General features: G+C 39.9%; 1 pseudogene; it reads right to left on the reverse strand.

Annotated features, from left to right (window-relative positions):
- Positions 1-1,152: 1,152 nt before the first annotated feature.
- LOC100138357 (toll-like receptor 13) lies at positions 1,153-4,026 on the reverse strand (annotated as a pseudogene).
- Positions 4,027-13,276: the final 9,250 nt, after the last annotated feature.

The following is a 13,276-nucleotide window of genomic DNA, read 5'->3' on the forward strand; positions in this document are numbered from 1 at the left end:
CAAATGCCCTTGGATTTTTCCATAACAGTTTAACCAAAGTCCGGTCCAAAACATGCTTCTGACCTCCCTTCACACAGGGAAGTCATTTCTATACAGAGAGATCTGGCAAGGGCCCACTGAGGTAAACATTTGACTACCCTAGCTGCTAAAGATTCTGCCTGTCAGGGTCTTTTGTTCCTCAACAAACTCTTCCTAGAGTCTTGGGAATAAAGGAGGACTGGAGAAGGAAGCCAGTCATAAAGACCAAGTCCTTGTGGAAAGACAATCAGAAGAGGGCCGTGTTGGTACCCTACTCATCTGGTACAGACTGAGCTCTAGATATCTATGGCCCCTCTTGCTCCACGAATTTATAGCAGTTTTCCTATAAGAAATTCCCTTCTACAGGAATTTGTAGCACTTTTGCCTACTACCAGAGCCATGGCCCCTATGCTGGGTGTTGCTCCCTATAAACATTGCCTGCTATAGGACACTGGTGTGTCTGAAAGATGAAGCCATTGGGAATACAACCCTGTCTAAGAATGGCTACCAAAAACTGCTCGGTCTATGAAGTCTGATTTTATCACAGCTAGGTGATAGTTTCTGCAACCTTCATTGTGCTGCTAGATCAAGGCTGCTTCCCTTTGAGTAAATCAGCGGAATCAAACTAGGACTCTTCTAACTCTTGGGCTCTGACTTAAACAGAAGCTGGCCTTTGGAATTTCATGCCCTAACAGAGAATACACCAGAATCCTAACTTTTTTGCTTTTATTTAAGCTTGTGTGGTGTTTCTGTTCTTATAGGTTCTTGGAAGAAGTGCAGTACAATCTATCTTGACAGGAACTGATTTGGATAAACTAGCTGAACAATGTTCTCAAGCACATATGAGGGCCCTGCTTGTCCTCAGAAATCCTAGTGATTTGTCTCCCAAGTTTCCCCTTAATAAAACAAGAATACTTTCCAGATATCCAATACTCTAATACTGGGATTACTTCCTTTAACAACATTCCTGAAGCTTCCTCAAGCAGCTTCCTTCACTCTTCCAGTTGCCTGATGGACATTAGCCAAATAACGGTCATAAGCAGCCTTCTCCCTGCAGAGCAGTTATGTTCAGTCACACTCATAGCCTGTACACACCTTAGGCAATATTGGATTTGAAGTCACAAAGACTTCCCATCACTGGGCCACAATTAGCTGTGTGTTGTCTTTCTCCACAGATTTGTTGCCCAATGCATTTCTAATGTGAGCCCAGAAAAGTGGCCTCTCCTGGGCACTGTCTGGCCAGGTGATAAATGTCTGCCTGTTCACAAGTTTCCTGAGTTGGTGGTAGCTGGATAACTTATAGTTCAGGATCTCTTCCAGGAATATCAAGATGATGACATCTTCATGCTCATAGAACATCTCGATGCTGGTCAACTGTACTTCAAGCTGGCACCATTCACTGTGCAGGTAGTGGTTACTCACCACACACAAAGTTTTCCAGCTGGTGTCAATGGCATTCTGGATATTCTCAAAGATATCTGTGCCTGGCTCAAAGTCTCTGTGGTGAAGGCAGAGCTTAAAGGTAGGCTGGCCACCTTCTTTTAGGGCTGGAACAAGCTCTTCATATACCCATTGCTCATCAGTGGCAGTGAAAGAAACAAAGGCATTATAGATGAACTCCTTTTCTGTCCTATGCCACTTGGCCAGGTACTAGGCTCAAAATATGTAGAGCCCATACCATAGAGATGGAACCATCTTGTCAATGAACCAAGAAAAGATCATGGTTGTGAGGACCAGACTGAAGGAGCAGAAGAAGCAAATTTTCCCAGATCAAAAATATGCATAGAATCATCAAAATCTATCAAAAATTTTTAATATTTGGCTGTTGACAGGTGTAGCTCTGGAGGTAAGGGATATGGACATTTGCTGTGTTTATTGACCAATTCTTGAACCATGCATTGTCACAGCTGCACTGAAGTTTATTCCCATAGATATCAAAGTACTTCAGAGATTTCAGATTCTCCAGATGACTTTGATTAATGACCCTTAGGTTGTTGAATCTTAAAGAAAAGATCTGAAGGCTTTCTAAGGCAGAGAATATGCCAGGAGTCAGTGACTCTAAGTTGTTGTTTTCCAGGCGCAGCATTTTTAGTCTTTTTAATTTTTGGAATAAAGAAACATTTAAACTGAGGCTTCAGTCTCCAGATTTTGTCCCTGATATATCCAACTTTGTGAGATCAATCAGGGAGTCAAGTTGAAGGTGGTCTAGGAATACAGTGGGATTTTCCCCTAGGAGTAGTTCCTGCAGGTCATTCAGCCCTTGGAAGAAGTTGATTGGAACAACTTGAATCCTATGTATTTGTCCTTCTAGGTTGAGTTGTTTCAAAGACTTGAGGTTCATAAATGGAGGAAATGGCAAGGTCCTAGTGGTTTCATAAGTGATTTTATTAAAACTGAGATTCAAAACTTCTAGATTTTCCAGGCCCAAGAAAAGGCCAGCTTGAAAATTTGACAAGATATTGTATGCCAAGTTGAGTTTATAGAGGTGATTGAGGCCAGAAAATGCATACTTCTCTATGATGCTCAGGTGGTTCTGGGAGAGAATGAGAACTTGGAGCTTCTTCAGAAACTGAAAGGTTTTGTGTTTCAGGGTCCGAATATTGTTGTATTCAAGATTTAAACTCTATAAATTTGGAAATTGAGCAAACCAGTATCCCAGCCAAATTGAGCTCTTTTAATGAATACAGCCCATAAAAGGCCATACTATTGAGTTCTGTGATGGGATTTCTAGAGAGAAAGAGTGATTGTAAGTACCTTAAGGGTGAAAATGCAAAAATATGGAAAGATTTTAAACTTGTTGTGGCTCAGGTTTAGAGCTCTCAAGTTCTTGAGGGCATTTCAGGTCCTGTTGCTGACACTTGTTTAGATTCAGCCTTTGAAGGCTGGGTATAGCATCAAACTCACTGTCATTGAGGTGAACCAGATCATTGCTTTGGCTAAGGTCAAGGGATAAAAGCCTGGTACAGTTGGCAAGGTGCTTTATGCTCCCTGAATTAATGGCATTTTTCCTAAAAACCAAAGCCTTCAATATAGGCACCTTCTGGAGGAGGCAACACACTGTCCTGAGGTTTAAGTGACTACCTCTAAACTTCTGGTTACTAAGATCCATTTCACTTAGATTCTGTAGGTGTTTGGCTGGAAGCATCTCTAGTTTCACCAGTGTTCCACTCAGATTCAAGCTCCTCAGTTGGGGCAGAGTTTCCAGATCCACATTCTGAATGACTCAGTGGATCCAGAGTGGTCAGATTAGGCAGTGACAAGGCAGAGAAGTTTAATTCTGTTAGTTTTTTCCCCTGTATCCCCAGCTGGGTCAAGGAAACCAATGATCTGGGGCTGTGATCCAAGGACATTATGCTGTTGTTAGTAAGATCAAGGTATTCCAGGTGCGGCAGATGCTGGACTGCTTCAAGAATATTGGAAAAATCAGTAATAAAATTTTGAGATAAACTTAAATGTTTCAATTTGACAAGAGGGACAAAGGCATTTTTGTGAATATGGGTGATCTGATTGTGACTCAGGAGCAAAGTTTCCAAGTTGGACAGGCCCTTAAAGGAATAGTTCACAGTTTGAATCTTATTTTCTACTAAACTCAAAAGGGTTAGACTTTCTAGTCCCCAAAATGCCCTCTCATCAATCTTCCAAATGAAATTCCATTGCAATCGCAAGTCCACCAGAGCAGACAAATTAGTGAAGCAGTAGGGAGGAAGGACCTGAATTTGGTTCTGTGTCAGGTTGAGGTGAGTAGTGTATCAAGGGATGTCATGAATGGCATCTGTTAAGTTGGTGATCTTCCAAATGAAGAACACATGGTGAATGTCCGATTAATACTGTGTGCATTTACTGAACCCATATGTCTCTGCCAAAGACAGCAGAGAAAACCCAATTAAAATGAGCCAGAATGGTTGAGGAGGCAGTAGGTTCTCTAAACCCATCTTGTCAGACCCAGACCTCAGAGTTACTGTTAGGAAAAAATCCCTTCATATGTATAACACTCATTTTTGAAGAAATGGTCCTTCCATTTCAATTTGCTACAAAGAAAAACGGAAAGTTATTTAGTTTACATTTCTCTCTTCTAATAAATACTTCATAGCTGCTTCAGGAAAACTAAAAAAATTTGTCCCAAAGTTAAATTCTAAAACAAATCAAATTCCAAGGCAATCTCTGTACAGATCATCTGTACAGTGTTATTTCTCCTGTAATCAAAGTTGTTAGCACATGGAGGCAGAGAAGGCAGTTACACACTTGATTTAATTTAGAGAATTAATATGCACTCCAGCCCTACTCTCACCCCTCCACAATAAATTACCCCCCTCTCCAGTTTACACTGATACCTGAGATTCCACAACTGGAGATGCACTTTGGAGTCTATGGACTTCAGTCTAGGTAAAAGATAATCATCATGGCGGGGGTCGGGGCGCGGACAAGTTTTACAGGTTACCTCTATCTTAATGTGAATGAATGCAGAGTCTGCTTTAAAGCCACTTATTTCACCACAATTTACATCTCTCAGGCAATCAAATTCATTATCAGGATATGGCATTTCTGGTAAGCAGGAAAAATAAAAGCACAATAAGCATAGATCTGCCAGTCTACTTTCTGATGTGTGCTGCCCAGGGTTTCCCTACTCTTGTCTCCCAGTTTCAACCTGTTTGTTCTCAGTCATTTGTGGTAATGTAGTGAAAAGAGGACCAGACCAGACCTGGACTGCAATCTGTGCCCTTTGATGAATTATTTAACCTCTCTGAACATGTTTCCTTATCCAAACAATGGGCTAATAGTACCTATTCCCTCATAATGATGTATAGATTCAATGAGACAATTTAAAGTGCCCAGCTTGATACCTGGTACACTGTGGAGCTCAAAAAAGATCATTTCCTTCTTTTCACTTTAACTCTGGGTCTCCCACATTGTAGACACGCAAAACTGCAATTTAGATGGATTAGATGTAAATGGGAAAGGTAAAGCTAAAGGACTTCCCTGGTGGCTCAGATGGTAGAAGCGTCTGTCTACAATGTGGGAGACCCAGGTTCAATCCCTGAGCTGGGAAGATCCCCTGGAGAAGGAAAGGGCAATCCTCTCCTGTACTATTGCCTGGAAAATCCCATGGACAGAGGAGCCTGGTAGGCTACAGTCCATGGGGTCGCAAAGAGTCAGACACGACTGAGCAACTTCACTTAAGGTACAGGGATAGAACCTAGGTCTCCTGCATTGTAGGCAGATTCTTTACCATCTGAGCCACCAGGGAAGCCCCCAAATTAACAAAGTAGCTCACAAAAACTGAAAAAAAAAACCAAAACCCAGTTGTGTTTCTAATGTTTTTAGGGGTATCTTTATCATATTTCAAATTACCCTACATGCTGCTGCTGCTAAGTCACTACAGTCGTGTCCGACTGGGCGACCCCATAGACGGCAGTCCACCAGGCTCCCCCATCCTTGGGATTCTCCAGGCAAGAACACTGGAGTGGGTTGCCATTTCCTTCTCCAATGCATGAAAGTGAAAAGTGAAAGTGAAGTCGCTCAGTTGTGTCCGACTCTTCGTGGCCCCATGGACTGCAGCCCACCAGGCCCTTCTGTCCATGGGATTTTCCAGGCAAGAGTACTGGAGTGGGTTGCCATTGTCTTCTCCTTTGCTATGTTAAATCATCCCAAATATAGACAAGGAATATTTTCATTTAGTCAAAACTTCCTTTATATTTTTAAAAAGTTTTAAAATATGGTCTGTAAAATTTTGTGTCTCTGTGTTAGGGTATTTCCTAGACACTTTTAGATTTTATTATTTGGGGAAATATTTTTTCTTATTTAATTTTCTAGTTAGGAACAGCAAGAGTGCCATAAGTTTTTTTAATATAAATTTATTTATTTTAATTGGAGGCTAATTACTTAACAATTTTTTTTATTTTAAATTTTTAAATTGTTGATCATAAGCATAGATGGCTTCCCTGGTGGATCAGATGGTAAAGAATCTGCCTGCAGTGTGGAAGACGTGGGTTTGATCCCTGGGTTGGGAAGATTCCCTGGAGGAGGGCATAGCAACCCACTCCAGTATTCTTGCCTGGAGAACCCCCAGGGACAGAGGAGCCTGGCGGGCTACAGTCCATGGGGTTGCAACGAGTAGGACATGACTGAGCGACTAAGCACACCACAGCATAAGCATAGAAAGCTTTCTGAAATTTTATTAGTTTTAAAAATGTGACCATTGGGCTTTACTGATGCCTCAGTGGTAAAAAATTTGCCTGCCAATGCAGGGAACTCAGGTTCGATCCCAGATCTGGGATGATCCCACATGCTGTGGAAAAACTAAGTCTGTGCACCACAACTATTGAGCAGTGTTCTAGAGCCCGGGAGCCACAACTACTGAGTCCGTGTGCTGCAAATACTGAAGCCCACATGCCCTAGAATCAGTGCCCTGCAACAAGAGAGGCCAACATAATGAAAGCCTACATATCACTACTAGAAAGTAGCCCCTGCTCTCCACAACTAGAGAAAGCCAGCTCAGCAATGAAGATCTAATATACCCAAAAATAAAAATACATAAACAATGTGTTTATTCTATTAATCTGTTAATGATTATATTCTCTGTAGGTAATGGAAGTTATATATCTTTTTCAAATTCATAATTCCCTATGCCTTTTTTTATGCTGGTCTCATAATATTGGTCACAATCTCCCTATGTTAAGTCATAGTGATGACAGATTTTTTTTGTTACTAGGATAACATCTATAGATTTTTCCATTATTTTATTTGCTGTAAGTTTTAATATATATCAAGTCAGAAAATTGCGCTTATAGTCCTAATGTTTTAAGGAAGGTTATAGTTGAGTTTGGGCTTCCCAGGTGGCATTAGTGGTAAAGAACCCACCTGCCAATGCAGGAAACTTATTAAGAGACCCTTATTAAGGGTTCAATCCCTGAGTAGGGAAGATCGCCTGGAGGAGGGCATGGCAACCCAGTCCAGTATTCTTGCCTGGAGAATCCCCATGGACAGAGGAGCCTGGCGGGCTACAGTCCTTAGGATCACAAGAGTCAGACATGACTGAAGTGACTTAGCACACATGCATGCACGCATAGTTGAGTTTGACCAGAGCACAAAAGAGTGAGGAAGGAATAAGCCATCAACTAAGGGAGAGTGTACAAGGACAACTTTCTTGCATGATAAACTGGCAGTAAGTACAGAAGTATGAAAATATCAAGCACTTACTGTGTGTTCAGCACTTTGACAGGAATAAACCACACTAAAATTCAGCAACATAAACAGCATTTTGACAGGAATAAACCACACTAAAATTCAGCAACATAAACAGCAACATAAAAACAGCAACATAAATGCATAAACTGCATTTTATGCATGAGGAACTGGAAGCTCAGAGAGTGGGCTTGCACAAATATTGTACAGCTAATGTACGACAGATTAGCGATTCAAAGCAAAGCTTGTATCATCTCCAAACCTCATGCTCTTTCCACTACATCCTGTCACCCCTTAATTCCAAAAAAGCAGTCCCCAAACATTTGTAACAAGAATTACATCACAAGGATACTTGTAACAACTTTGATTGCTTTGATAAATGCTAATTTGGTATATAAATTCTAGAATATTCCAGAAAAGGTGGTGTCCTAAGTTTACACTTACAATTTATATTTATGTCAATGACTGAGAAAAATGAAAAAAAAAAAAAACAATGATCTAATGATAGTTTCAATTTCAATTTTAAGTCAGCCCTCTGGTATTGGGGGATTGGTGAGGATTGGTTCAGTGCTGGAGGCCAGTGCTTTAAAGTATGTTAACTTTGTTAGGCAACAAGAAGGAAATGGTTGAAAGGATGAGAGATTTCTTTGTAAAAGTAAATATAAGAAGAAGGGAAAAGAGGATAAGGAGCAGAAGAGGAAGAAAAGGTAGTAGTGTAAGTAAATATGTCTTGCATAAGTGTGAGGTGGGGCTCAAGGAAACTGGGTGCAACAAGATGACATTACTGGATTAATGTGTGCTCTGCTCTCATAGATGACAAGGGTTACGAATATGATCCCCAATATCTATCTCTGTTTGTCACAGGAAATTTTAAATAAAGGGAAAGGATAAAGATCCAAACATCCAAATAGCCTGCCCTGACAAAGTACAGAAAGGGACAAGCTTTACTGGCAAATGTTTCACAGGGACAGGGCTAGTGGAAGAGGTTTCTTTTACCTGAAACTGCTGCTGTTACTGCAATCAAAGGAGCATTCAAAGTCAGCATCAGAGCAGGGAGCTGAGGCCTGAAAAACCAGAGAAGAGAAGTACTTAAAGGTAAGCAAAATGAAGGGCTTCTAGAAGCAGTTGTGGAATTAGATTCAGCATGCCAGGGAGATGTATAATATCATATATGAAACAAGTCGCCAGTCCAGGTTCGATGCACTATACTGGATGCTTGGTGCACTGGGACGACCCAGATGGATGGCACAGGGAGGGAGGAGGGAGGAGGGTTCAGGACAGGGAACACGTGTATACCTGTGGCAGATTCATGTTGATATATGGCAAAACCAATATAATATTGTAAAGTTAAAAAAAAAAGAACAAACTCTACACCTAAAGCAACTAGAAAAGGAAGAAATGAAGAACCCCAGGGTTAATAGAAGGAAAGAAATCTTAAAAATTAGAGCAGAAATAAATGCAAAAGAAACAAAAGAGACCATAGCAAAAATCAACAAAACCAAAAGCTGGTTCTTTGAAAGGATAAATAAAATTGACAAACCATTAGCCAGACTCATCAAGAAACAAAGGGAGAAAAATCAAATCAATAAAATTAGAAATGAAAATGGAGAGATCACAACAGACAACACAGAAATACAAAGGATCATAAGAGACTACTATCAACAATTATATGCCAATAAAATGGACAACGTGGAAGAAATGGACAAATTCTTAGAAAAGTACAACTTTCCAAAACTCGACCAGGAAGAAATAGAAAATCTTAACAGACCCATCACAAGCACGGAAATTGAAACTGTAATCAAAAATCTTCCAGCAAACAAAAGCCCCGGTCCAGACGGCTTCACAGCTGAATTCTACCAAAAATTTAGAGAAGAGCTAACACCTATCCTGCTCAAACTCTTCCAGAAAATTGCAGAGGAAGGTAAACTTCCAAACTCATTCTATGAGGCCACCATCACCCTAATACCAAAACCTGACAAAGATCCCACAAAAAAAGAAAACTACAGGCCAATATCACTGAGGAACATAGATGCAAAAATCCTTAACAAAATTCTAGCAATCAGAATCCAAGAACACATTTAAAAGATCATACACCATGACCAAGTGGGCTTTATCCCAGGGATGCAAGGATTCTTCAATATCCACAAATCAATCAATGTAATACACCACATTAACAAATTGAAAAATAAAAACCATATGATTATCTCAATAGATGCAGAGAAAGCCTTTGACAAAATTCAACACCCATTTATGATAAAAACTCTCCAGAAAGCAGGAACAGAAGGAACATACCTCAACATAATAAAAGCTATATATGACAAAACCACAGCAAACATTATCCTCAATGGTGAAAAATTGAAAGCATTTCCTCTAAAGTCAGGAACAAGACAAGGGTGCCCACTTTCACCATTACTATTCAACATAGTTTTGGAAGTTTTGGCCACAGCAATCAGAGCAGAAAAATAAATAAAAGGAATCCAAATTGGAAAAGAAGAAGTAAAACTCTCACTATTTGCAGATGACATGATCCTCTACATAGGAAACCCTAAAGACTCCACCAGAAAATTACTAGAACTAATCAATGACTATAGTAAAGTTGCAGGATATAAAATCAACACACAGAAATCCCTTGCATTCCTATACACTAATAATGAGAAAACAGAAAGAGAAATTAAGGAAACAATTCCATTCACCATTGCAACGGAAAGAATAAAATACTTGGGAATATATCTACCTAAAGAAACTAAAGACCTATATATAGAAAACTATAAAACACTGGTGAAAGAAATCAAAGAGGACACTAATAGATGGAGAAATATACCATGTTCATGGATTGGAAGAATCAATATAGTGAAAATGAGTATACTACCCAAAGCAATTTATAGATTCAACGCAATCCCTATCAAGCTACCAACAGTATTCTTCACAGAGCTAGAACAAGTAATTTCACAATTTGTATGGAAATACAAAAAACCTCGAATAGCCGAAGCGATCCTGAGAAAGAAGAATGGAACTGGAGGAATCAACCTACCTGACTTCAGGCTCTACTACAAAGCCACAGTTATCAAGACCGTATGGTACTGGCACAAAGACAGAAATATAGATCAATGGAACAAAATAGAAAGCCCAGAGATAAATCCACGCACATATGGACACCTTATCTTTGACAAAGGAGGCAAGAATATACAATGGATTAAAGACAATCTCTTTAACAGGTGGTGCTGGGAAATCTGGTCAACCACTTGTAAAAGAATGAAACCAGAACACTTTCTAACACCATACACAAAAATAAACTCAAAATGGATTAAAGATCTAAACGTAAGACCAGAAACTATAAAACTCCTAGAGGAGAACGTAGGCAAAACACTCTCTGACATACATCACAGCAGGATCCTCTATGACCCACCTCCCAGAATATTGGAAATAAAAGCAAAAATAAACAAATGGGACCTAATTAACCTTAAAAGCTTCTGCACATCAAAGGAAACTATTAGCAAGGTGAAAAGACAGCCTTCAGAATGGGAGAACATAATAGCAAATGAAGCAACTGACAAACAACTAATCTCAAAAATATACAAGCAACTCCTACAGCTCAACTCCAGAAAAATAAATGACCCAATCAAAAAATGGGTCAAAGAACTAAATAGACATTTCTCCAAAGAAGACATACAGATGGCTAACAAACACATGAAAAGATGCTCAACATCACTCATTATCAGAGAAATGCAAATCAAAACCACTATGAGGTACCATTTCATGCCAGTCAGAATGGCTGCGATCCAAAAGTCTACAAGCAATAAATGCTAGAGAGGGTGTGGAGAAAAGGGAACCCTCTTACACTGTTGGTGGGAATGCAAACTAGTACAGCCACTATGGAGAACAGTGTGGAGATTCCTTAAAAAACTGGAAATAGAACTGCCTTATGATCCAGCAATCCCACTGCTAGGCATACACACTGAGGAAACCAGAACTGAAAGAGACACGTGTACCCCAATGTTCATCACAGCACTGTTTATAATAGCCAGGACATGGAAGCAACCTAGATGCCCATCAGCAGATGAATGGATAAGAAAGCTGTGGTACATATACACAATGGAGTATTACTCAGCCATTAAAATGAATACATTTGAATCAATTCTAATGAGGTGGATGAAACTGGAGCCTATTATACAGAGTGAAGTAAGCCAGAAAGAAAAACACCAATACAGTATACTAACGCATATATATGGAATTTAGAAAGATGGTAACAATAACCCTGTGAATGAGACAGCAAAAGAGACAGTGATGTATAGAACAGTCTTATGGACTCTGTGGGAGAGGGAGAGAGTGGGAAGATTTGGGAGAATGGCATTGAAACATGTAAAATATCATATATGAAACGAGATGCCAGTCCAGGTTCGATGCACAATACTGGATGCTTGGGGCTAGTGCACTGGGATGACCCAGAGGGATGGTATGGGGAGGGAGGAGGGAGGAGGCTTCAGGATGGGGAACACATGTATACCTGTGGTGGATTCATTTTGATATTTGGCAAAACTAATACAATTATGTAAAGTTTAAAAATTAAATAAAATCAAAAAAATTCAAAAAATAAAAAAATAATAAAATACAGAGCTAAAACAAAAAAAGAACAAAATAAATAATAATAGTTTAAAAATATAAAATCAAAAATCAAAAAAAAAAAAAATAAAGAGAATAGGAAAGAATCTGTGCAGCAAAGACCCAAACTGTGCTGTTTTTTTGCAGCTTCAGTTTAGGCCTGTCACACAGAATTTTTTCTTTTCTGATTGCCGTGGCTAGGACTTCCAAAACTATGTTGAATAATGGTGGTTAGAGTGGACATCCTTGTCTTGTTCCCTATCCTAGAGGAAATGCTTTCAGTTTTTTATTGAGTATGATGTTGACTGTAGGTTTGATGTTAACTGTAGGTTTGTCATCAGATCGTATCAGATCAGTCGCTCAGTCGTGTCCAACTCTTTGCGACCCCATGAATCGCAGCATGCCAGGCCTCCCTGTCCATCACCAACTCCCGGACTTCACCCAGACTCATGTCCATCGAGTCAGTGATGCCATCCAGCCATCTCATCCTCTGTCGTCCCCTTCTCCTCTTGCCCCCAATCCCTCCCAGCATCAGAGTCTTTTCCAATGAGTCAATTCTTCGCATGAGGTGGCCAAAGTACTGGAGTTTCAGCTTTAGCATCATTCCTTCCAAAGAAATCCCAGGGCTGATCTCCTTTAGAATGGACTGGTTGGATCTCCTTGCAGTCCAAGGGACTCTCTAGAGTCTTCTCCAACACCACAGTTCAAAAGCATCAATTCTTCGGCGCTCAGCCTTCTTCACAGTCCAACTCTCACATCCATATATGACCAATGGAAAAACCATAGCCTTGACTAGACGGACCTTTGTTGGCAAAGTAATGTCTCTGCTTTTGAATATGCTATCTAGGTTGGTCATAACTTTCCTTCCAAGGAGTAAGCGTCTTTTAATTTCATGGCTGAAGTCACCATCTGCAGTGATTTTGGAGCGCAGAAAAATAAAGTCTGACACTGTTTCCCCATCTATTTCCCATGAAGTGATGGGACCAGATGCCATAATCTTCGTTTTCTGAATGTTGAGCTTTAAGCCAACTTTTTCACTCTTGTCTTTCACTTTCATCAAGAGGCTTTTTAGTTCCCCTTCACTTTCTGCCATAAGGGTGGTGTCATCTGCATGTCTGAGATTATTGAGATTTCTCCCAGCAATCTTGATTCCAGCTTGTGTTTCTTCCAGTCCAGCGTTTCTCATGATGTACTCTGCATATAAGTTAAATAAGCAGGGTGACAATATACAGCTTTGATGTACTCCTTTTTCTATTTGGAACCAGTCTGTTGTTCCATGTCCAGTTCTAACTGTTGCTTCCTGATCTGCATACAAATTTCTCAAGAGGCAGATCAGGTGGTCTGGTATTCCCATCTCTTTCAGAATTTTCCACAGTGTATTGTGATCCACACAGTCAAAGGCTTTGGCATAGTCAATAAAACAGAAATAGTTGTTTGTCATATATGGCCTTTATTATGTTGAGGTAGTTCTTTCTAT

Source organism: Bos taurus, chromosome X, assembly GCF_002263795.3.
Source record: "Bos taurus isolate L1 Dominette 01449 registration number 42190680 breed Hereford chromosome X, ARS-UCD2.0, whole genome shotgun sequence".
Classification (NCBI taxonomy): Eukaryota; Metazoa; Chordata; class Mammalia; order Artiodactyla; family Bovidae; genus Bos; species Bos taurus.